Below are 22,851 nucleotides of genomic sequence, written 5' to 3' on the forward strand. Positions count from 1 at the left end.
GACTGACACTTCAAACCACTCACACAACTCCCAGCGACTTCTTTTCCTTCTTCCCCAAGGCTGAGGCCATTTCTCTGCTTTAGCCACCTCCAACATGTTGTCGTGAGCCAGCACTTGCAGCCCGTGTGAAGCCCACCAGCTCTCCAAGACCACAGCAGCCTGCCAGCAACCAACCTGGGCTGGAAGGTCCCAGGGACACACACTGCTTTTCTAGCACTATGGGACTCTTGGTGACACCATGTCCAGAAAGCAACAGCATCACCAGAAATGCCACTTATAACTCAATAATTGATAGACATAGCTGTACATAAAGTGGTTGCACTGTGAATTCAAACAGCAGCTCCAAGACAAGCTGGAAATGGAGCAGATCTCATGGATCTCCTTTCAAAACAACACAAAATAACAATGTCTTTAGGGAAAAAACATTTCCAGTGTACTTTACACTAAGGAAGGGATAGAGGAATCAGATGGTAATTCATCTGCAAATATAATTAAACTCTGCAACGCTAAGACTTCACTGTTAATTTAGTTGCACGTCCATGTCATATGTGCAACAAATCAGAAACAGGCCTATTAATTTACAACTTTACGTATAATATATTCAGAACGTAGCATAAAATGGCAGGAATACAGGCAGTTCCATCTAAAACTCTGCAGCTGGTAAATTAAATCTATTTGCAGCAAAGTAAATTGAAATACATACTGAACTTATTACTGTGTCTAGTTTAATATCTACAAATGGGTTGGATTTCTCCAGGTGAGCATTAGCCATATGCAGTAAAAGAAATTTGGCTGTTTCCATCTCTCTGCTTACAATATCACTCTCGTCCTGGAGGGGCTGCTGAGCCCTGACTGGCACTGGGGGTTTGGGGTGGATGGTGGGGACGGAGTTGCCAGCACACAAAAGCTTCAAAATTCGACTGTCCTCCAAATATTAATAGGAATAAATATTGTATTTTCAAAACATGGCAGTGTCTTCTAATGTCCCTGCAAGATGTCAGACACACAACTGGAAAAACCAAGGTGTTTTGGTCCTTCACAGAAGCACTTAGGTGTCTTCATGCCCAGGGGACCATCGAAGATGCACTCAGGAAGGTCAGGGTTGTTCCACAGGCTATTACAGCCAAGGCCTTAGGACACAATTCAGGGTTGAGCAGAAATTTGAAAGGGAAGAAAATACTCATGTAAAATGTTTTTTCCACCCAAGACCATCTACAGGATCCCTTTGCTCCCAAGCCTGCAGACTCAGAGACAGCCAGCAGAGTCCAGCCGGACCAAACATCTAACCAAGACACCCAGCCTGAGCTGTGCAGTGATTTCCTAACTTTAAGTAAAGAAAATCCAGACCAGCACATTAGAATGTGCTTGAATTTAATTTTCAGGGAAAAAAACACCCCCTTTTTCCACCCCCACCACACTGCTTTTGCCTAACGGGCTTTATTTAAACAGGACTCACCAACAGCTCTCCCCCCACCCCCTTAATACTTTCAATCCATAATGCCTGAAAGGCTCTTTCCCTGGACCTTGCACGGTTTATAGGGTTAATTGAATGCACACTGATCTACTAAGTGTCCATAAGAAGAAGCGCCATTCTTTAAGATGTCATTTCTCCCCCCGGCCCCCTCCCCGGCCCCCCGGACAATGCTGCGGGGCTGTGCCCGGCCAGGCTTGGCCCCAGCGAGGTATTGTTCCCCGGGCCGAGGGGGCTTTGGAAAACAAAGCAAACCAAAAGAATCCCTGACATGCCTAAAAAAGGAGACTTCATGCCAGAGCTAACCTTTGAAGATTTATTCCCTGCTGCCCTTGTGACCAATTCAACCTCCATTACTCAGGAATTCCCCAGACAAGCCCCGAAAGGCAGGGATGGAATTTCGGACTTTCTAACTCATTTGTTTGTGCAGGACAGGGTGGTCTGGCAACCCCATCCAGACAGGGAACTCGTGTGCTGGGAGAGGCTTTATATAAATATACATCTGTATTTATAGGTACTTTAGGTATTATATGTAATTATCATGACGATTCCCTCTCCCTCCGCTTAAAATTGCAAATCCCCACCTTGAACAATGCGACTGGATTGTAATAGGCTTTTGTGCGGTTGCTTCCCTCAAGCCTTAGAATTCACCGCCTACTTTTGGGGCTGGAAACTGGAGGGGGGAGGGAAAAAAAAAAAAAAAAAAGAAAAAAAGAGGCTCATCTACATTATAAAACTGAAGCATGTTTCTCTTGAGAATATCTCTAGTGGGGTGAGAACTTGGGAAATGTTCCTTTGGGACATCTGCTCCAAAACACCTCTTGCAACAAAGCCTTGGGAAGGCTGTGGGGTGAGTGGGGTCCATGACGTGCCGGGCTGGGCAGCCCTTAATATGCAGGGCCACGAGAGATACCCAGAGAGATGCATCTGTGCCTGGCAAAAAGTCAGAGAAACCCTAAAGGAAAGATGTAAGAGCCATAAAGTCAGACAGACCCACCCCCAGGAGCTTTATCTCTGCATCACTCTTCTGTCTGCAGATGGCTTTCCCAACAACACCGGGGGGTTGGGGGAAGGAATCCAATTTAACACTAAAAACTTGGAGGAAATAGCTTGGGAAGGAGTCATAAAAATGTCACATACGCCTAGTCTCATTAGTCCAGCAAGGGACGTGTCCCTCCCACCGTGCCGAACACAAACCAAGCCGGAGAATGTGTTTATCCCAGGTCCAATTCAGTCCTCCAAACGTCATCTCTCGCAGAGCCCTGCTGAACATGGGCTCTCTCGCGGGACAAATGCCGCAGCCCCACAGGAGCAAGGTTATTGCAACCACTGAGGTCCGGGACAGGAGCTGCACCCTCTTCAGAGGGTCCACTTTCGCTCCCTGCACAGTAATGTGCGTGAGCTTTTTGGCCCGTATTTTGCTCAGGGCTCACTAATCAGCCATGGTTACCCTTGGACCCTTCCTCCGGGACGGCAAGGGGGATTTTGCATGCCTCAGGTGCTGGGAACAATGAGGTCTTGCACTCTGGAGGAAGGGGAAAAATTGTCTCCCCATGGGTAGCGGTAGGTGACAAAACCTGGCTGGACAGAAAATAACCGCCCGGCTCTCTAGCTGCCCACCGGCCATGTTCTGCAAAAATAGCTACAAGCTGCCTGCAGAATTCCTCAGCTTGGGAAGAGCTCACGCCAAGGCATCTCTGCCTCAAGCCAACATCTCCCAAGGTGGAGGAGGACCTCCCCAGGGAATGGTCCTTACTCCAGCCCCACCACATTGTGCACAGTGGAGAAAAAGTAACACCATTAGAACCACTGAACACCTCAGAAATCAAGAAGCCAACAGAGGTTTATTTGCAGGAGACCTCAGAGACATTTTTCTTGATGAGACCAGGTGCTCCAGACTCCCACAGCATGAAATACTCATACCGCTGCTCCCCTCTTCCAAAAGGCATGATCCTGCCTACCTACCCGGGCAGCAAGGCAGGAGCAGAGAGCACTCGCAAGCCATCAAGCATGACATGAAAATATTCTGGGCCAAATGGAGGCTTATACACTGGCACAGATGTGCCCCTTTGGAGGGCAGGCAGCTCTTGCCCGCTTGCAGAGCGACAGCACTATCCAGCCTCAGCAGCAGGCAAAATCCTTGCTCTTCACTTACAGCGCCAGAAAGATTTCACCAGCTCTTGACACTCACAAACACAGAGCGTTTAATCGCTGTAGTTGGTTAAGTGCAATAATTAATGATCTTACTGCCATTTGTGTGTTAAAAAGCTTCGAATTAGAATGGGACCTTTTGATGTTGGCTTTGAACGAGCACGAATGACTCCAGCAGAGCAGATCTGAATTCCTCTCCACGCAGGGCATGCAGCCCCAACAAGAGACTGAAAGCTTTCACACTCCACATCAGCTCTGCAACAGAGCTCTGGACTGTCTCAGCATCGTCCTACCCCTCCTATTCCTTCGTGTCCCCTCTGAAAAATGACAGTGATAGCGTTCACCTGCTTCGCCGGCCCTGCAAGAATTCCCTCGCTAATCTTGGCGCAGTCCTTTGTAGCTACAGGGCTGTTCTCCGCTGGAGCTGTGCTGATATACGCCAGCTGGAGGTCTGTCCCATTAAGGGGTAGGTGTTGCTTGGGTCTATGTTCAATACCTAGGAAACAGGCTTGAGAAATGAGGTTATGCACACAGCATGGTGCTGCACGTGAACTAGTAAAAAGGGCTTTACTTCTGCCTAGTTGATGCAGTCCTGAGTGACTGGCTGATTACTCCAGCTATATACAGTAAGGCTACACTGTAAATATGTCAGCATTGTGTCAAACAAACCTCAGAAGTGGTAAGTACAAGGTGAGAGTCTGGAATGTAAAAACAATCCCATTTTTTTGCTGGTATCTGCTAAGTACATTGGCTAAATGTCTAAACTGTTATAGGAAAGAGCTTCAAAGTGACCGTCACTTAGCACAGCACACATCTCAGATGTATGCAACGCAGCCCCATGCACCACGGGAAAAGTTGTCTGCAAAATTCACTATATCGTTATCCAAATCATTTACCAAGTCTCAGCAGACATACTAGGAAGTCTCCTGGATTTCTTCTAAAACCTCTCTCCCTAGGAAAGACTTCAGAGGACATCAGCATTAAATCCCAGGTAGCCACACCACCCCAGCTAAAAAGCCCTATGGACCCAAAGTGTAGAGATGTCTCCTGAACAAACACAGGGTAGGCTGAAACACCCTCACTAAGCAAAACTCTATTAAACTCCTGACCCTTCTTATTAAGATAAATGAGGTCTGACTATCACTTTACCTTGCCACCCTTTCACTTAAAACTGAGAAGGAAGCAGATGCTTAATTAGCATCCATCATGGGTGTTCACAGGTCTCTGTGTAAGGAGTAAGCAATCTGCTGCTACTTAGAAATCCTGGGTGACATCCTCCATCTACCTGCAGCGACACACGCTGCTGAAGTCCCTGGAGGGACAGAGGGACAAAACTCCAGGTGTGAAACCAGGACTTTGCTAGGAGCCCATCTCTCCCCTCCACGTCTCAAGGCAGCCAGATGCCAAAGCCAAACACCTACAGCTACAAGGTCTGTGTGATCTCTGTATCTGTGGTTAAGCTTAAAGATTTTCTAGCTCTTAGCCAAGATAACTCAGTTACAGACCCAGGAACAGAGTATTGTACAGTCAAAAACCCCGTACACTATTAGACGTTCATGAACTCCCATTAGCTGGGGAGAGGCTGGGTGGTGAATGAGCTAAACTGGCTGCATTACAGAGCGCTTGCTTTGTTATTGCTGGAGACTTTCCTGCCATGGACTGAAACACTTCTGAATCAAGGAGCACTGAACAGTTTCAGAAGGAAGAAAAGAAGAAAACAAAACCAAAAACCCCAGATCTGTTTTCAAAATTTTTTAAGTAGCCAAGGTTTAAGCTACTCATTGAGGACCAGCAGCTACAAGGAGACTCAGACACAACCTATAGGACCCAAACAATAAATGATAAATACAACTGGTGGAAAGCTCCAGACTCTTTTCAGCCCCATAAGGACAAGTTGGATTTAATACAACCATGAGCTCCCGTGGTCCTTCTCCTTGTAGGAGAGACACAGATTCTCAGCTAGGAGGCAACCAGCAGGAAGCAGTTTGCACTTATGCTAGTTTGGTCCAAGGACGCAACTACCTGAAAAGCCAGTCTCCTATAAGCTCTGTTGCACCCCTTGCACCTTCCTAACATTTTGCAGCACCCAGGGAAATCACAGAATCATTTAGGTTGGAAAAGACCTCTAAGATCATCGAGTCCAACCGTAAAGCTAACACTGCCAAGTCCACCACTAAACCATGTCCCTAAGCACCACATCTCCCCGTCTTTTAAATACTTTCAGGGATGATGACTCCGTCACTTCCCTAGGCAGCCTCTTCCAATGCTTGACAACCCTCTCAATGAAGAATTTTTTCCTAATATCATTTAAACCCTCCTTAGTGAACGGTCCCTTTGGGAACTGGTGCCGAGCCCAGTCTGCTTGCCCACTCAGACCCAGATTTGTGCGGGTCACTGCTCTGGTGTGCCAGGCATCAGGAGGAGGCTCTGGCCTCAGGTAAGCTTCAGTTTCCTGCGCTTTTGTTCTATCTGGCCATGGTCCATCTTGCTCCCATAGTCTCTTTGGTCAAGTTGCTTTACCCGAGATACTGCAGCCATCAAAAGCTACTCAGCTTCTCCAAGGAAGATAGGAAGAGACAAAAGTATCTCTGAGAAAACCAGGAGGAAAGGGACCCTGGAAGGAAGGTACCAGAGCAGCGCTGCAATCAGACCCCAGAAGGACAAGAGCCCTGCGTCCAAAGTGGATCCACACGCTGTCGTGCAGGAGGTCATCTCATGCCACCTTTTACCAAACCGCAGCTGTATCACTCCTGTGACGGGAATGTGAAGTGGAATTTGCCATCTTCCAGAGCTACTCACCCAAATCTCAGGCAGAAGTTACTACAAGGAGCACTGACGAGGAATAAGAAATCCTCAAAGTGCTGAGATTGTCTAAATAAATCGTGCTTCGAGGTACGATTCAGCCATTCATTCCCACCTGACAAGACTCTCAGCAACTTTTCTCCAGTGAAAATGCAGCAAGTCTCCAAGTGAGAAAGAGCAACGGATTAGACCCCTTAGGAAAAAGATAAAACGGACTATTGGCTGTTTAAGAGTCCTTGATTTGAGGAGGATGGGATTGTGGTTCAATTTTATCAGCTGCTCAATAGGTACATTTAATGAACTACATTGCTGGCGGTCTCTCAACTCAGATGGGGATTAGCATTAAACTGGGAGAAAACAAAGCAATTTGATGGAAAAACACATGACTGGAGCAAAGTGGGACAGAGACCACTTCGACCTCCACAATATCACAGAAGTTTGCAGCTGAACCCATAAAAAAAGTCCACAAATATCCTGGCTTAAAAAATAAAATCCCCAAAAGTCACCTTTAAGCAATCCTCCATTTATTTCCCATTAAAAACTCCTGGTTGCGTAAATTGGATTCAAATGAATGTATTTACATTCGCAGTAGAAACCTGAAGTCAAGCTGTCAAAATGTCATTCTGTCACTCATGTTTTCATTGCACCCTGTCACAACACTGAGACGTTTCCCCCCACTGCCTCGACAGCCTCCTTGGACACAAGGGAATGAGTGGCAGGAAGGAAGGACGGCTGCTGGGAGGGTGTCTCATAAGGATGCTATAGTGGAAAAGCGTTATTTGCCTGTGAATTCTGGCACGCCGGGCTCTTATTGTCATTGGCTTTCAGCCAAGCACTGCCAGGACACAAAAAGTCAATTTATGTCGGGATTTTCATTGACTCCCTACCTCATTCCTCACGTTTTTGGGGCAACTTATTATGAAAGCTGGCACTGGCCATATGTAGAGTTTTCACATAAGCGTTCATCCCAATTAACAGCATGCCAGGATGGAGAGTAAATTACAGCGGACCAGGATTGTGTTCAATGTGAAAAATACCGTGTTATTAATCTGGGACAATCTATTGTATGTCAAGGATTACATGGCTCCTCTCATTTTCCTTAAAAACAGCCCCACAGGGAAAAAAAACAGTCTTTAAAACCAAACAGTTTAGAGCCATAAAATCTTGCTCTTCTAAGTGAAGTTTCTGAAGGCAGTAAAAATCTCCAGAATGAAAATAAATTCCAAGTAAGACCAAGATTTACCACTTGAGGCTAAACGTGGGGAATAGCATCAGTAAGTTATTACTTTTCATTTCATAATAAGATGCTAATGGTGCAGCGGAGATGAGGACTATGTTTGCATCGGTCCCTACACAAGGACAGGGCAATGATAAAAGGCCCTAACCCCATTTTTTTTTGTTTCTCCCCAAAAGAGCTCTTTCCAGGCTCTCTCTCTCCAGGCCTTTTGGGTAGCAGCTCCCAAATATTTTGAGACTGATTTTCTCTTGGGAAGACAAACCGGAGCTGCACATGGGATGGTGAGGGGAGAGCAGCATTTTAGAGGAGACACCCACACAACCCAAGGGCAGAAAGTCATCTCCTTTTTGGCTGCTACCTGATAGATACTCTTGCAGGATCAAGCAACAAAATAACCACAAACTGATACCACTCCTAAACAGAAGTCAGCGCTAACAAAGCCAGAAAACGGATCTGCAGCTCTGAGCACCGATGACAAAGTACACGAGCTGCTGATGGAAGGAAGAAACGTCCAGCAGCCAGGCTGCGCACGCACCCGATGGCGCGGACAAGGTCCAAGTCAGCACACAGAGGCAAGAGATAAAACTGGCAATCCCACGGCTTTTGCTCGGCCAGGCTCCCACCCCGGGCATCAGCAGGCCAGTGTCTGAAAACAGGGAGTATGTCTTACTTAGTCTGAGTAACGTTCCCTCTGGGAGGAGAGCCGTGTAAAGAAGGCACATTAATAGAAAAGCAAAGCAAATGGTGGCAAAGCTGGTAAGCAATGCCACTTCCAATAAGACACAGGAGATGGACTAACCCCTACAGACCATCCAGCTGTGTGTGCAGGGTTTAATCTGTACTAAGTGAGTACCGGTGCGATGGGAGATCTCGGTTGCCTGCCATACATGGCTCTAGTGCTGGCCTTAATTCTTCCAGCCAGGTCTGGAAACCTCCCTGGTTTTGCAAACATGCCTCCGTCTCTGGCAGGGAACATGACTGCAGTCAAACAGCACTGAGAAACACTTAAAAATACTGCCCACTGGAAAATGAGGAATAAGCTTGGGTCCGACTGACAGCACGAGAATTACATGGGTATCCCAAAGGATGTGCCAGTCCCCCCAGCCACACTGCTGCCTCTCAGGACCCTGGGTTCACTTGCTGTCAGGAAAAATGCCTCCAAAGCCAGAACTGCTAGGATGGGGTAAGGTTTTCTAGCTCCTGCCTAGTTGCTTACCATGCCAGAGCAGTCTGCTAGCCCTTCTGGGCCCTATGCCGTGAAGAAAAGCTGGAAAACAAGATGCCTACAGTCTCCAAAACCAGGAGACAACCCAAGATATCTCTTAGGAATGATCTCTAAGCCCAGATTCTGATTTTTAAACATAGCTGCTCCCAATCCAGAGATGGAAGCACAGCCCATGTACCAGAATATCCCACATTTAACTAATCAGTATTAAAAAAACAAAACAAAACAAAACAAACCAACCCCAACTTATTCTCAATACTCATGTCTTGCCCTTTTCTCTGAACCAGCTGGTCTGGACCCTGTCCGTCAGGAGACTGCATTAACCAGAGCTGATGTACTAACCCATCAATCCCGCACTCCTCGGAGATGTTGCCTTCAAGCTCATTATCCAAAGCCTAAATTGCAAAGAATTAGATACCTTCACTCTGCATACCAGCAGGGAAAGGGGGGGGAAATCAAGTAAAATTCACAAGCCCACAATCTAATTAAGAAAAAAACTTCCAGTCCTGAAGCGTTTGTCAGTTTTTCATCCTGCAAAATGCATGCTAATACCCTCTCCCCTGCACGCTGCGTGGGGCTGCCATTACGCTGCTTCCATAACATGTCAGAAGTGATCAGCATTAGGCCTTCCTAATGTGTCTCAGAAACAATAGCAATTACAGAGTCGTCCATTCATATCTAAAGGCTTACCAGACTACAACTTCCCTCAGGAGGCTAAAGACATTTCATCGAAGCAATTATATTTATGTAGCATTAAAGTACTTTCTTTACAGCCACGGCAGTTACCTTTTTGCATTAGAAGCAGAGCAGTAACGAGGAGCCCTCTCACCCGATCCGAACTCCTCCAAGCATATTTTTTGCCTGTTTAAAGATTGCTAACACACGTACCTTGGGGTTTTTGCTGCCTTATTTTTAATGTTATTACACTCCCTTAACCCAAGGGATCTTGACATGCAGATTGGAGCCTATTTACATGATAAGGGACCAGAATGGAAGAAGCTCATCAGTTTATTCAGCTTTCCCAGCTCTCATCATGTCATCAAGGACCTTGTGATGTCTGGCAATGCTGTGAGGCCCCAACTTTCAGCGTTTCGCAGCTCTGTCAACCTTAGCTCTCGTTATGCTAAAAGCGAGATGTTTTCAAGCTTTTTTTTCCTCCATGAATCACAAATGTTAGAAACATGACTTAAGTGTATCATAACAGCTAAATGTCAATAAACAACCTAAAGGAACTAATAATTCGTTATTTTTTAATATCAAGAATTCAGAACAAGTGTTATGATTTTGGGAGGAGAAAGACAGCTTGACTCAGATTTCGAATGCTGGAAGCTGTCAATATAGTACATTATTTATTTTCCACTTTTTCCCCCCCTTTTTCCTACAGGAAGGCAAGTAGCTCTCTAGAAATATTCCACCTATGAATTTCACAGCATGCATCGAAAAATCAAAACACAAAGCCTTGGCGTGACGTCTCAAATCTCTGCCATTCAACAGCTGATCATATTTTCCCTTTGAGCTGCACCAGCTGCACCCCACCGGCACGCCTGGCTCGCGCAGGGCTGCCGGGAGGTGCCAGCGGCAAGTTCGACAGCCGGGATCCCGGCTTGAAGAGACATTTCCTTCAAAGCAAACGCTGCACCTAGCTCTGAGACGCAGGGAGGATTTTTTTAGTGCTTGAAGCACTAATAAGAGGAACGGATTCCTTGTGTTTGACCAACATTTCCTTGGATCTGGGCTCTCCGCCTTCCTTCCCGAGCTCTTTGCGTTGGAGAGCAAGAGCTGTCACGACTCTGCACACCAGTGCTGCCCAGCTCAGGATCCCAAAAGGATTGCCCAGCACCTTGCCTGTCCTTTTTGAGTAGGAAACCCGCAGCCTGAATTTTACAGCTAGCAGAGCATCTTACAGGCATGAAACCAAACCCCATCCCTCCTGCATCCCCGGGACTTTCTGGGGATGCTGCAAGGCTGGACCGGCTCCTGGCCGCCTTGCCACATCGCAGTCAACCGTTGTACTGGCCTAAGGATGAACTTGTTGCCATGGCAGGAGTCGAAGCATGCATTGCGCTGCCGGCATGGCAGCGAGCAGCAGCACGGAGCGCCGGCTGCTCCTCCACAACGGCTTTTTGTTGTTCCTTTCTCACCGAGGCGGCCCTGCCACAATGCGCCCATCCTCTCACCGTGCTGGAGCAGCCTGGCAAAATCCAGCTGACCATAAAGCACAGCAGCACCGTGGCCATGGGCCCAACATCGCATTCCTCTGCTGCAAACTCTGCCTCTTCCCTGCCTGCTGCAGGGCACAGCATGGGAACGCAGACCCCATGGCACAAGGCGAGCCTCCTGCTGCAAATACAGGACATAAAGGGATGCCAAAGTTTTGAGGCAGGAGCTCTGTCCAGTACGGAGAAGGAGGTTTTAAGTGAGGGGAAACAGCATCGCTCAAAAAGGAGGTTGTTTCCAGCTAATGCATTTCCTCACTGCTGCTGGGATGTTTGTCACAGGACAGGCTTAGCTCGGCCGCCGGGTAGTGCCTTTTAAAACTCCCTTACAGCTTTGATTAGCCTTGCTAAAACTAAGGACATCTCTCATTCATACACTAATTAATGGTAGGCTCAGAAGAGGTTGGTATCCCTCATCGCTGCAGATTTTAACAAGGAGAAATACAAAAGTGGACTTAAAAATAAAAGCAATGCTCCTTCCTGAGCAGCGGTTTCAGTGCCTCGGAGATTACAAGCCAGCCCTGCTCTGTGTGTCAGCAAGCCTTTCCAAAATAATGAGCCTGCTTCCGTCCCAGGCAGCTCCTGTTGCACTGGAGAAATGAGCAGAAAGGTATTATGGGCTCACACTCACCAGATGGATGTCCTGCTTTGTTCTCCGCTTACAGAAAACCCTACACATACAGTTTGGATTATCTTCATTGTAATTCTAATCACCACCTCTCTGTAAGGAAGAGAGGGAGGGAGGGATCCTTGCTTCGGTCAGGAGAGCTAATTAAAAGTTGTGAGTCATCCAGACTTCTCCGCACATTGGAAATGTTTTTGGAAGATCAGGTAATCTCTCTTTCTTGGGGGAACCTAGTTAGCAAAAGAAAAATTAAGCAGGCTCCCCTTGGGCAGGGAGCTGTACAAGAACAAATCCCGTTTTTCCCACGGGACGCAGCAGCATGAATCGCAGAGGTGCTTCAGACGTACGCAAACTACGCTTTAAAACAGAAAGGCTTGTACATGTTCGCCAGCACAGAAACACAAACACCTCCTGTATAAGTATACCCACGCTGGCTTTTAAAACTCGTTGTCTAAGAGGCTTTTGCATACAAATATACCATGCAGGGTCCTCTGTCTTCCCCTAAAAGAACTTCTGAACCCTCTGGCTGGTTCTCGGACGGTTGGGTGCAAGCTCAAAGGTCTCAGAAAAGCCAGACCCACGAGTCTCATGAAAACCGACAGCCGGCAGCAACGCAAGGTCCACACGGTGCCCCAACTCCTCAACCCCGATTAGCCGCAGAGCAATCGGTGTCGAGCAGCGCGCCCGGAGGGAACCGGCCTCCCCAGACCCGCTGCGGTGGGAACGAGCTGCCCGTGCCGATAACGAGCTCTGACAGCTTCAAGCGGGGCCAGGGCCCCCCGCACCAGCTCGGTGCAGATAGTCTGCGGGCGATGGGCCCCCACACCCAAAGTGGCCGGGAGGAACTGGGGAGCACCAATGCCTCCATCCCTGACTCCTGGAGATGCAGGAGAGTTGCCTGAGGTCACACGGGATGGCAGTGGCAGAGCCAGGCTTCCCAAGGCATCAACAACCACACTGCTTCAGCTAAAATGGTTGATCCTGAATCCTTAAAACCAGCACCCAGGTTCTGTATTTAAGATGTTGACCAGTCCCTGTCATTTAGAGGTGCTGGGTGCCTGCAGAGCCCTCGCCCTCGTGAAGGTCTAGAGCACCCATGGTTGTCCCAAGGGACAAGAAAGCTGTTTTCTCTTTTGCTACCATAAAATAAAAAAAAGACGATTTTTTTGTCATCCTTCAAATGGCCGGTCCGGCACTCAAAGAGCCTCTTTCGCCTGGGCAACAAGTGTTGCTGCTCTTCCTGCTGGAGAGATCAGGCAGAGACCACTGCTGGGGTGGGGAAGGAGGGAGAAGGGGTCTACCTAACTGTATCCTCAGGGCTGCCAACACTCGGCTGTGTCCATCGAACGAGACAGCCTGCCCTGCCACCCCAGGCGTGAGGCAATGCCCTGCGGAGGCACGGTAGGCACAGGGCTTCTCGAGGCAGAGGGAGCGTAGCTGACGCGGCCCCACGTGTGCCCTGGAGCAGCACCTCCACATCCCCCCTCTGCAAAGGTCTCTCTAATGCAGCAGAAGAATTTAAAGACAGATTTTTCCCAATGGTCATAAAACGTCTCCAAGTGTTATTACCTATAGGCTCACTTAAAAGAAATTATTTTTATAAAGACTTCTTCTTTTCTCTCCCCTCCTTTTTTTTTTTTGAGAGAGAGAGTTCAAGCAGGGCCCGGCCTCTCCTCTCCCCCCAAGCATTAGGATCACTAATGAAAGATGCAGTCAGGACTTCCCCTCCCACCGCTTTACACATTGCCGTGGGAAAACATGGTGAGCTGGGCGCGGATGCTGCTCTGAGCAAACAAAGTACCCTCACCTTGGCGGAAGCCACCACGCCAGGGACCAAAGGGACACAGCCACATTGCTTGGCCATTCAGGGCAATGTCACTGCAGAGAGCTCAGGATGAGAGCAAACCCCTGGCTGAACGTCCCACTGCCCTCTGGGGAAGATGCTGAGCTGCAGGGAAAAAAACTGGTAATGGGCAAACCACACCAAGTAACGAGGGGAAACGGGGGACTGCTGCTTCTGCCTGAGGTCTGGAAGTCAGGTCAGTACCATAAATATGTTTTGGTTCAAACCTATTTAGCCTTTGCTTCATGGGAACCCCACAGGTGCTGGAGAACCCTCTTGGCAAAAGGACGCTCCAGTTGATGCTCCTACGTTTCTGCCCAATGCAAATCAAACCAAAGACAGACATGATGCATTTCTCCTACCAAAACGATTTGCAAACTGATTTTAACTGGCACAGCTTGGGGATCTGGACATTTGCAACCAGCTCATCTCGAATACACATTAGCTCTGACTTTTTGTTGTATGTAAAGACTTGGGCAAACCTGAATCACGGTTCTTCAATGCTCAGTGAAGCCACAAATCCAGCTCACACACCCTTGGCTTTTCCTTGTCCCTGCTGCTGCATTCATAACATCCTCATTGATGAGAGTTCACTGTCCCCCTTCCCTCTTGGACACCTCCTCCAAATCAGCGTTCCTCTGCAGTGTCAGCAGAGCAGTGCAATCCCTGGGAGGGCGAGCTACGGCCTGAGATGAGGATGGGCATCACCCTGCCCAGAGAGGTGGGCAGGGAATGCAATGCACTGCGCTCAAAAGCCAACAGCCAGTTTGCAGTGCCATGCTCCAAGATGAGCAACGCAACTGAAGAAACACAAGCTCCTGCTTCTGGCCAAAAATATCTTGCAGGGATCAACCATGACTTGATCCGGCAGGTTTGCTGTCCCTGCCCCTCCTGGGCACGGCAGGCAGGAAAACACTTGGTTTTCCCTGGATGAATAAGCACAGAAGTATTGATCAAATGCAGCGGAGTACAATGCTGCAGCTGAAGTATGCACACACCGAGCCTTTTCTGCTACCGCAACACCGCCACTCATTTACACACCAGCAGCCTAAAACTATCTCTTTTGTACACCCAAATTGATCCTCACTCTTAATTAGTGCTCTCAGTTGCAGCAAAATTTCATTTGTTTCTTCCAAATGTGGCCTGATCCATTGTCCCTCTCCCATGACCTGTGAAAATTAGTCATTGAGCTCAGTGACAGTGGTAAGTGCAAAATGCAGCATCAAAGGGACATAATGGGGGCCTCTTAGGACTGACAAAAAAACACCATTAATCAAGGCATGCTCAAGAGGTGCCAACTTACTGAGGCATGTGAGTGGCTCTGGTCCCAAGTGCGGGAGGCTGGATGCAGAGGGATGTGCGGGCGCAGGAGAGCTCCCCGCCACCCCGAGGACCGCAGCCTGCCCCAGGCAGGCGGATGCATGCGGGAAGGAGCAGCTACCCCAGCATCGCTGCTCCCTGGGCAGATGGTCTCTGCTCTGCATCTCCTGAGGATTTGTCCACCTGCTTTCCAAAAGAGGTTACGGAGCCATGCTTTTCCAGGCAGCTCCTTGATTTAAAGAGTGGGGATGGAGCTTGTCTCACGATACCCAGTGCTTTAACTGTGTCCATGGCCCCTGCTACTGTCAGGAGTGATGTACGGAACACCACACCAGATCAGGAGGGAGATGTCAGCATCTCCATCTGTGTTTTCAGAGCAAACACGAGAGCCTGCAGGCTCCCAGAGCCAAACACAAGACATCATCCATCCAGCAGCACCCTGCACTGACCCCCTTGTGCGATCCCGGGACCAAGCTAAGGGGGAAGGCACAAGCTGCACAGACCAGAGAGGTGTGGAAGCTGCAGCAAAATCACCCGGGGAATTATCCCAGGGATCAGGGCCTGAGAGCCCTATGGGCAAACCTGTGCAGGTACAAAGCCAGGGCAGCCCCGCAGCTGGGGAGACAGCAGCGGGACAGCTGACAGGGTAAGGGACCAATTTTAGCTGGTCAGGGCAGAGAGACTTTTAGCATCAGAAAACCAAAGCAAAGAGGTAGATCTCTGCAAAATTCAAACCTCCTTAGCAAAGCAGTGTGTTTAAACTCTCTCCTGCAAATCCATGTCATTAAACAGAATAACTTGGACTCGGCAAATCCAAATGACTCTCACTTTCAAGGTCCTGCATTCAGAAGCCCACAATGGAGAACAATGAGGTAGAGAAAAAGCCGAGGATCTTGACGCCGCATTCAGAAGGCCATCTGGTCCGGCCGGCACAGCCAGCGCTGGGAACGGGCAGCGTCGTGGGTTGAGATTTAATCTGAGCCACTTATTGAGTGACCTCAGGCGAATCGTTTGACCTCCTTTTGCCTCAGTCAACCCAACTGTAAAATTGGGTTTAAAGCAAGAACCTCTCTGAAAACCATATGCTGTGCCTAGGAGGAGTGGGAGCAGACTCCCTTCCCAGCAACAGGGCTGCGACAGCGGGTAGAGCCAAGACCAGAGCGGAAGAGGCGGTGCATGGAGCGGGGATCCAGCATCCCTCGGTGTCGGGGAGCTCTGGCTGACGGCTCTCCCAGCTCTCATCCCGCCATCCCTGGGAAAGCAGCTTTGGCCCCCATGCAGGGACTCACCTGTAAGAGGGGATCTCTGAGGTCTGCCCTTGCTCATATCACTCCTGCACCCAAGGGCCCCAAACATTCAAAGCAGGGTCCCCAAATCCCGACCTCATCGCAGGGAGGCTGCTGTGGGCAAGGATCAGCACAAAAGACGTGGCCCTGACAAAATCAGGTATCTTTCTCTACAACTTCTGTGGCCTTTTATTTATTTACATATTTTGCTGTTTTCAGTAACTGTGGGTTACAACCATGACCAGAGCTTCGAGGCAAATGCAGCGATGCTTTCCTTTAACTCACTGGTTACCCACTAGATCAAGAGCATTGATTGCTCTGGTCAAATGCCCCCCCAAAATCGATTCCTACTCACAGCCTTGCCAATGAACAGGAGCAGAAAAACAGCCCCCCTCTCACCTGGGCACCAGCCTTTCCCTGGCACTGCCTGCCCTTCACCTCTTGGCAGGCTTGCAGGGAAGCGGCGGCGCAGATGAAACACCGTCCCCAGCTAATGCGGGTCCCCGATAAACACAAAATAGCAACTTGCCCCCCCCAGGATGCTCACAGGGGTGTGGGAATGGCGGCACTGAGGCAAACCCACCCTGGGTTCAGAGAGGGGAAACTGAGGCACAGGTCGGTGTTACTGGGCACAGCATGGTGACTGGCTCAGCCAGCTGGGACCCTTGTAGGGCAGCATGAGAGCGAAAGCCATAGATAATCATCACGCCATCACCAGCCCGCTGGAAAAACAACCGTATAACTAGTGGCATTACAAATCCTTAAGCTGAGACAAGCCTAAGCAGATAAAGAGCTGCTCTAGGTGACAGCATCGAAGAGATCCCGGGGTGATGACTGCAAGCAGAAGACTAAGGTAGCAGAGACCTGACCTGGCCCCATGCTTCAAGGAGAGGCTGGAGCAAAGCAGCAGCCCAAGGAACAAGCAGTGTAAAAGCCCACGGGGCTGAGCCCCGCGCTGCCTCCCCGGAGCTGCCCGCACGGGTACCGGCAGAGCATCGCCCTGTGCTAAAAACGCAGGCAGCAAAGTCGGGAGCAGCCCCGTGCTGCCGGCGCGGGCTGCAGAGGTGTCAGAACTTCCTCAGCTGTGCTCCGAGAGTTAATTGAGACAAATAACTCAACAGTGCTACCATTAATGAAATTCTTCTGATATATTTCCCCTGAGCTTTCTATAAATGACTAAGTGACATTACTGCCTGCAGTGCAAACCTCCTATATGAGAGATAACATTGCCGGAGCTAAGGTTGGTGCAGCCACATTAGAAGCCTCATGGAGAAGTGCAAGATGATATTTAAATAACTATCACACTGCTAAGAAATGAGCAGCCAAAAGAAATATGGTCTTATAATGTGCTCAAGTCTCAGGATGAACCCTGGCTGTTACATGCAGACTCTGAAATGCAGTGGGTGGTAAGTGACAAACTCTTTTAATCCCACAAATCTACTAAAATTCCCAGTCAAATCTCTCCAATCTCCCCCCGGTGACTCCTATATTTGTATATTTGTTTTGCAGCACACAGGGCCAAATACTGCAACAGTACAGATGTGAGAGGCAGCATCACACGAGCCAGCATGTCCTAGAGGCAGCCAGAAGAGCTGATGGAGGGAAATAACCCACTCACACATCATTTCCATCCCCTGGAAACCTCTCACAGTCTCTTTGCTTTACTTATTTTCTTTCCTTTTTTTCGTAATTCCTCATGGGCATTTTTCCCCTCTGAGACCTACTGCTACAAGCCCAGAACTTGCTGTGGGCTTACCAAGAGCCGTGAGCATTCAAAGCACAGGACAATGAAGAAACATCACTGCCATCAGAACTGAGCCCTTATGCTCAGCATTTGAGAAGAAAGGGCATTAAATGCAAGCAGAGCCACAACTGAAAATAAGAAAAAAATCTTTTTTGGGGATGGAGGAAACTTGGCATGCAACACCAGGGGTTGAACTGCAATAACATGCAAGCGACGACCATTAGCCAAAAGTTCCTGGGAGTAACACGACCATGTCTCCAGAGCCGCCAACTGACACCAGGGCGCTTGCTTTAAAAGCATACCTTTACCTCCAGCACGTGTTTTGCACCACCAAAATGTGTCATCACAAAAGTATCCCGCTTCCAGCTGCGGAAACAGGTTCACTTGATCTAAGCACAAGCTATAGGTAGGGCTCTGCTGACAATACGGATACACGCACAAGAAAAACCAACAGCAAACCCACGTGTTTAAGGTCTGCCTTGATGTTTTGAGCCGAGACTCGCAATCTGCATCCAAACAGTGGCATTGCCCAGGAAATACCTTGGTGACAACTTTGGTGCCACCTTATTTAAACCTTAATTTAAAATGCTAACTTCATAATGAGTGGAACAAAACTGTGTAAAAACATTTCCCACTCTAATCCTGGTTTGATCCCCCCAGTATGGCCTTCTTTTGTAATTACATCCCTTTGTGATCTCGCTCTAATGCCTTGTATTGTGACCCATAAAATAATCAGCCCCCTTTGTCTCTCCCTAATCCTTTTAGACTTCCTTCTTGTCTCTACACTCTTATAAATGCTGCCATTATTTGGGCTCAGCAGCTCTTCCCACCACCCCAGAGCCTGGAAAGGGGGCTGCAGGTTAAACCCTGAATATATTCTGTGCAGAGGAGCTGAAACGATGGGAATATCTTTCCTGCTTTAAAAACCCCACAATTCCCAGCCTCCTCCCCTAGCCACACAGCTTGGCAGGGAAAACAACTCGCAAGCATGCATATGCACCAGACCTCCTCCTTTTTTTTTCACTTTGCAGATGACCTTGAGACCCTTGGCCTGGAGGTCGCAGCAGCCAGCGTGTTTGCAGGGAGAGTATGCTTGGCCCCAGGCTGGGCGAGAGGAGCTGCTGCTGCTGTCTGCAGGGATCAATGCAGAGAAGAGACGCAACATCTGCCTTGCCCAGGCTATCAATCCTGCCAGCAGGGTAAGTGCCATGGGTGGCCGGGCACAGAGGGATGAAGGAGTGGGATTTGGGGCAGGATGCAGAAGGGAAGGGGGTAAAGGAGCAGAGAAGGGACGCACGGTGCTAAGCTTGGCTACAAAACAGTCCCCCCACAGCAAGACACAATGAGGAAAGCGTCTTTACAAGCCCAGATATCTCCAGAGCTATTCTCAGGTCCCACAGTACTTCAAATATTGAACAGGTCCATTTCGCCAAGCTTCAAGAAACCTCTTTGGCTCTAAGTTGCACAATTGACTTCCTTTCCCTCTTTCCTGTTTTTTATAGCACCAGATCAAACAGGGAAAATTGCTACTCTCAAGCCGGATGCGTGCAGAGCCTGATCCGATACCCAGTTTGATGGTGATTTCCAATTAGTGGTAACTGCTTGTTATTGAGTGATATAATCAATGGGTCTTACTCCACCGGCCGGGCCGTGATTTATGATGACGTGGAGCCAGCTCCATCAAATTACAGCATCGGCAAAAAGGGCTGGAAATGCCATGAGACAACACAATCGGAGTCAAGTAAGGCCAAGTTAAACAAAGGGGGGTGGTGAGAAGAAAGGCGGCTGCGTTTTGGGGAGCTCATCTTCCAAAGGAGTGGACTCTAGCCGTTACGGTTGCTCAGAGGGTATCTTCATCCACCGACAGCTTCTTGCATGCACAAGGGAAATACAGCTCCTCAAAGAGACCCGCGAAGACACAGCCAAGCACTGCCTTCAGAGAACACTCTGCCTACAAAACTGATTTTAATTAAGACAGCTTGGAGTCATGCAAAATTATGAAACTGTCATTAGCAGAAAGAAAAGATCTGTATTCAATAACCTGATCAGATTATAAAAACATGTTGCATTCCACAACCTTTTAAACTAACACACCAGGGTTTGAACAGACACAGAAACAGCAACTGAAAAAATTCCAGCCGGCGTGTTAGGCAGCGGGTGGAAATGCCGAGGGCCTCCGCTCAACTCAGTCACGCGTAGGCTTCTTGCACACTTGTGCTTGTTCAAAGGAAGGTTATGCTACAAAAATATTACCAATGCGTTTAGCCCCTGACCTGTGAATCCACAAACCAGCCAAGGTCCACCTCCCTCCGCTGAGCATCTTTGGTTAATAATGACGACATACAGAAATCCCCCTGAATTTTAGTTAAATAAATGTAATGAGTCAGTTTTTAGGAGGAAGGTTTTAAGAAGTGCCTGCTCCGTGGGGAAACTGCATGCACCTCGAGCCGATCGGGGCCGCACGCGCAGCGGCTGAGCGCAGCATATTCTTCCAGTTAAATTTTACTCAATGCCAAGTGTTGAAGTAAATTTGAAACATAAAAATATGATATCCAGCCCACATTTCCTGAATGCAAATATGTACATTCCTCCAAGCCAAGAAGATTATATTCCAAGCAATAATACAAAGCCAGGGTCTGTAACGGTGATATGAGACTAACAGCCTGCCTTTGAAGACAGCGAAAAGTGCAGCCGAGCTCTCGAGGGGCTCCACTCTGTCAGATCCCTTTTATTCCTCGGTAGCACAGCCTTGATCAACTTTCAAGATTTTTGTTTGTGAAAGGTTTTTATTTCTCCTTTGCTTTTGTGTTCAGATGTCAGGCTCAGAGGGAAGATCAGCACTGGGGTGAGGTTTTACCCACCGGCAGTATTTACTCTGCTTCGCAAAGGTCTGCTTAGCGCTTGGGTTTTTTTTTTTCCTTCCAGCCAGCCAGCACCCATTTCTTCGATGCAATGGTCCCCTCATCTCTAAAACGGGGATAATTACCCTCCTCCTTTGTTTGACTTGCTTATCAGGACTTGGGGCAAGGAAAATCGCTATTACTTGTGCGTAGCCACCCTGAGACACGGGGGCTCGAGGGTACAACTGTGTTTCATTCTTAGGAGATTTCACCTACGTTTAAGCTGAGTCCTAAGTGCAAGTGCACGCTCCTGTGGTTCAGGCACAGCAGGGGAGCTTGCCCTGAGCAGCAGGTTACATTTGCCCACAACATCCCATTTTATTCCCATTATCCGCAGGCACCTGTGGCATCGAGGCCAGGTGCCCCACGTTTTGTGCTGGCTTCACCCAGACCTTTTCTCAGGGCTGGCAAGAAACCAAGCCTGAAGCCAGAACAGAGTCCAGAGCATTTTCAACACGATCCTTTTTTTCATTTTGATTCACGTGAAACTACGGCTACAAAAGAAAATGCTATTCAGGGACACACAGCACATCACATACATATTGATGCAGGAGCCGAGATAACAGTGTTTATTGACAATCCCCTATCCCAAAGGTAATTCCTCCAGCTCTCATGTCTCCTGTTTACAGGTCCGAGAAGTTTGACATCGTGCTTGTGCGTCAGCCAGCAACCAGCTCATAAATGCCAGAGCCGTTCACCAAAAGTGCTCCAAGGTTTAGCACCACAAGACTGACGAGTTTGAGATCCAGCTGCTAATCTGGCACGGACCCAAAGCCCTTGGCTCCTGGACAATGTCACTTCTTACACTACTGAAAAGCTAGGTTTGCAGATGGCCACTTCATGCACTCGGGGATTGTTATACACAAGGGCTGGAGTGTTCCCTTGGTGGGCTGCCAGCCGGCCCCGGCGCTGCGGGGAGCGGGCGGCAGCGCTCCGAAAGGCCCCCCAGTTTGAGGAGTGCAGCCAGGAGACTCTGGCCCCAGACTTTGCTGTAGATTTTTCATGCTTTGCACCAAAAAAAAATCACGGTGCCATTTACAAACGCAACAGAAGTGGTAGTAAGTGGCTTGCACAGAAAGACATCTCCCAGACAAGTTGGAGAACCCTTCAGTAAAACTTATTTAACAAGCCAGCATTTGGCCAGGTCTCGGGGCCATACTGGACACCCATCCTCACACCAGTCTATAAATTACACCCAGCAGCGGCTTCTGGTTTAATGCAAAAAGGATTAGTGGCTGCAAGCCCAGAGCCCACAGTCTGTGGGCAAAGCTGGCCACCAACACAACAGGGACAGAAACGACCACGACACCTCAGCTCTGCCATCAGCCCCGGGACAAACACGAACCAGCAATCAGAGCCGGCAAGGGGGAACCCAGCAGCCTGCATGGCCAAGACCCAACAGGACCAACCCCTCTGGCCATGGCGACGCAATGGGCTAAGCTGGCTTCTGCGCAGGGCTGGACTCACAGCCTGCCCCGTAATTCTTCCTCCCCCACCTTTAAATTTCATTCCCTCGCTGACATTTTCATCTCTCCTCCTCCGGGCTCCCCCACGAGACAATCTGTCTGGTGTTGTTAGCCTTGCCCCCAAAGGCACTGCCACGCTGGGTAGTAAATAAGACCTTGCTGCCTCGACACTGCCTGCCTTAAATAACAAAATGAAAGAAAGCGTGACCTTCAGAAGGTCTTTGCCTATGGTTTGGAAAGCGCTGCCTGCCAAGCAGAGCCCAGACGTGCTGCAAAGCAGAGGGGCTTCCAAACCCACCGCAGGAGATACACAAACCATAGACTATTTCACTGCGTGACTTTTAACATAACTTACCCTTCCGAGACAGGGAATTTACTGCTAGAGGGTGGCTTTTAGTTTTCTCCCCCTGAGAAGGCCGATTAGCTCTTCTTTCACACCCGGACAGCTACGCAGATTAGATGCCAGCCAGATCCCCACACCAGCTCCAGGTTCTTTTTTCTCTTTCCCCTCTTTCATCCTCCCTCCCTGAACACCCAGCACCCATCACACTGCCCTTCTGCTTCC

The 22,851-nt window shown here is 48.8% G+C and overlaps 1 protein-coding gene across 1 annotated transcript in view; it reads right to left on the reverse strand.

Annotated features, from left to right (window-relative positions):
• Positions 1-22,851, reverse strand: part of IGDCC3 (immunoglobulin superfamily DCC subclass member 3) — a gene marked incomplete at both ends in the record, with an annotated part of 105,968 nt that overhangs the window by 71,360 nt on the left and 11,757 nt on the right. The window lies entirely within an intron of this gene.

Source organism: Platalea leucorodia (assembly GCF_965183815.1).
Source record: "Platalea leucorodia genome assembly, chromosome: 9".
NCBI lineage: Eukaryota > Metazoa > Chordata > Aves > Pelecaniformes > Threskiornithidae > Platalea > Platalea leucorodia.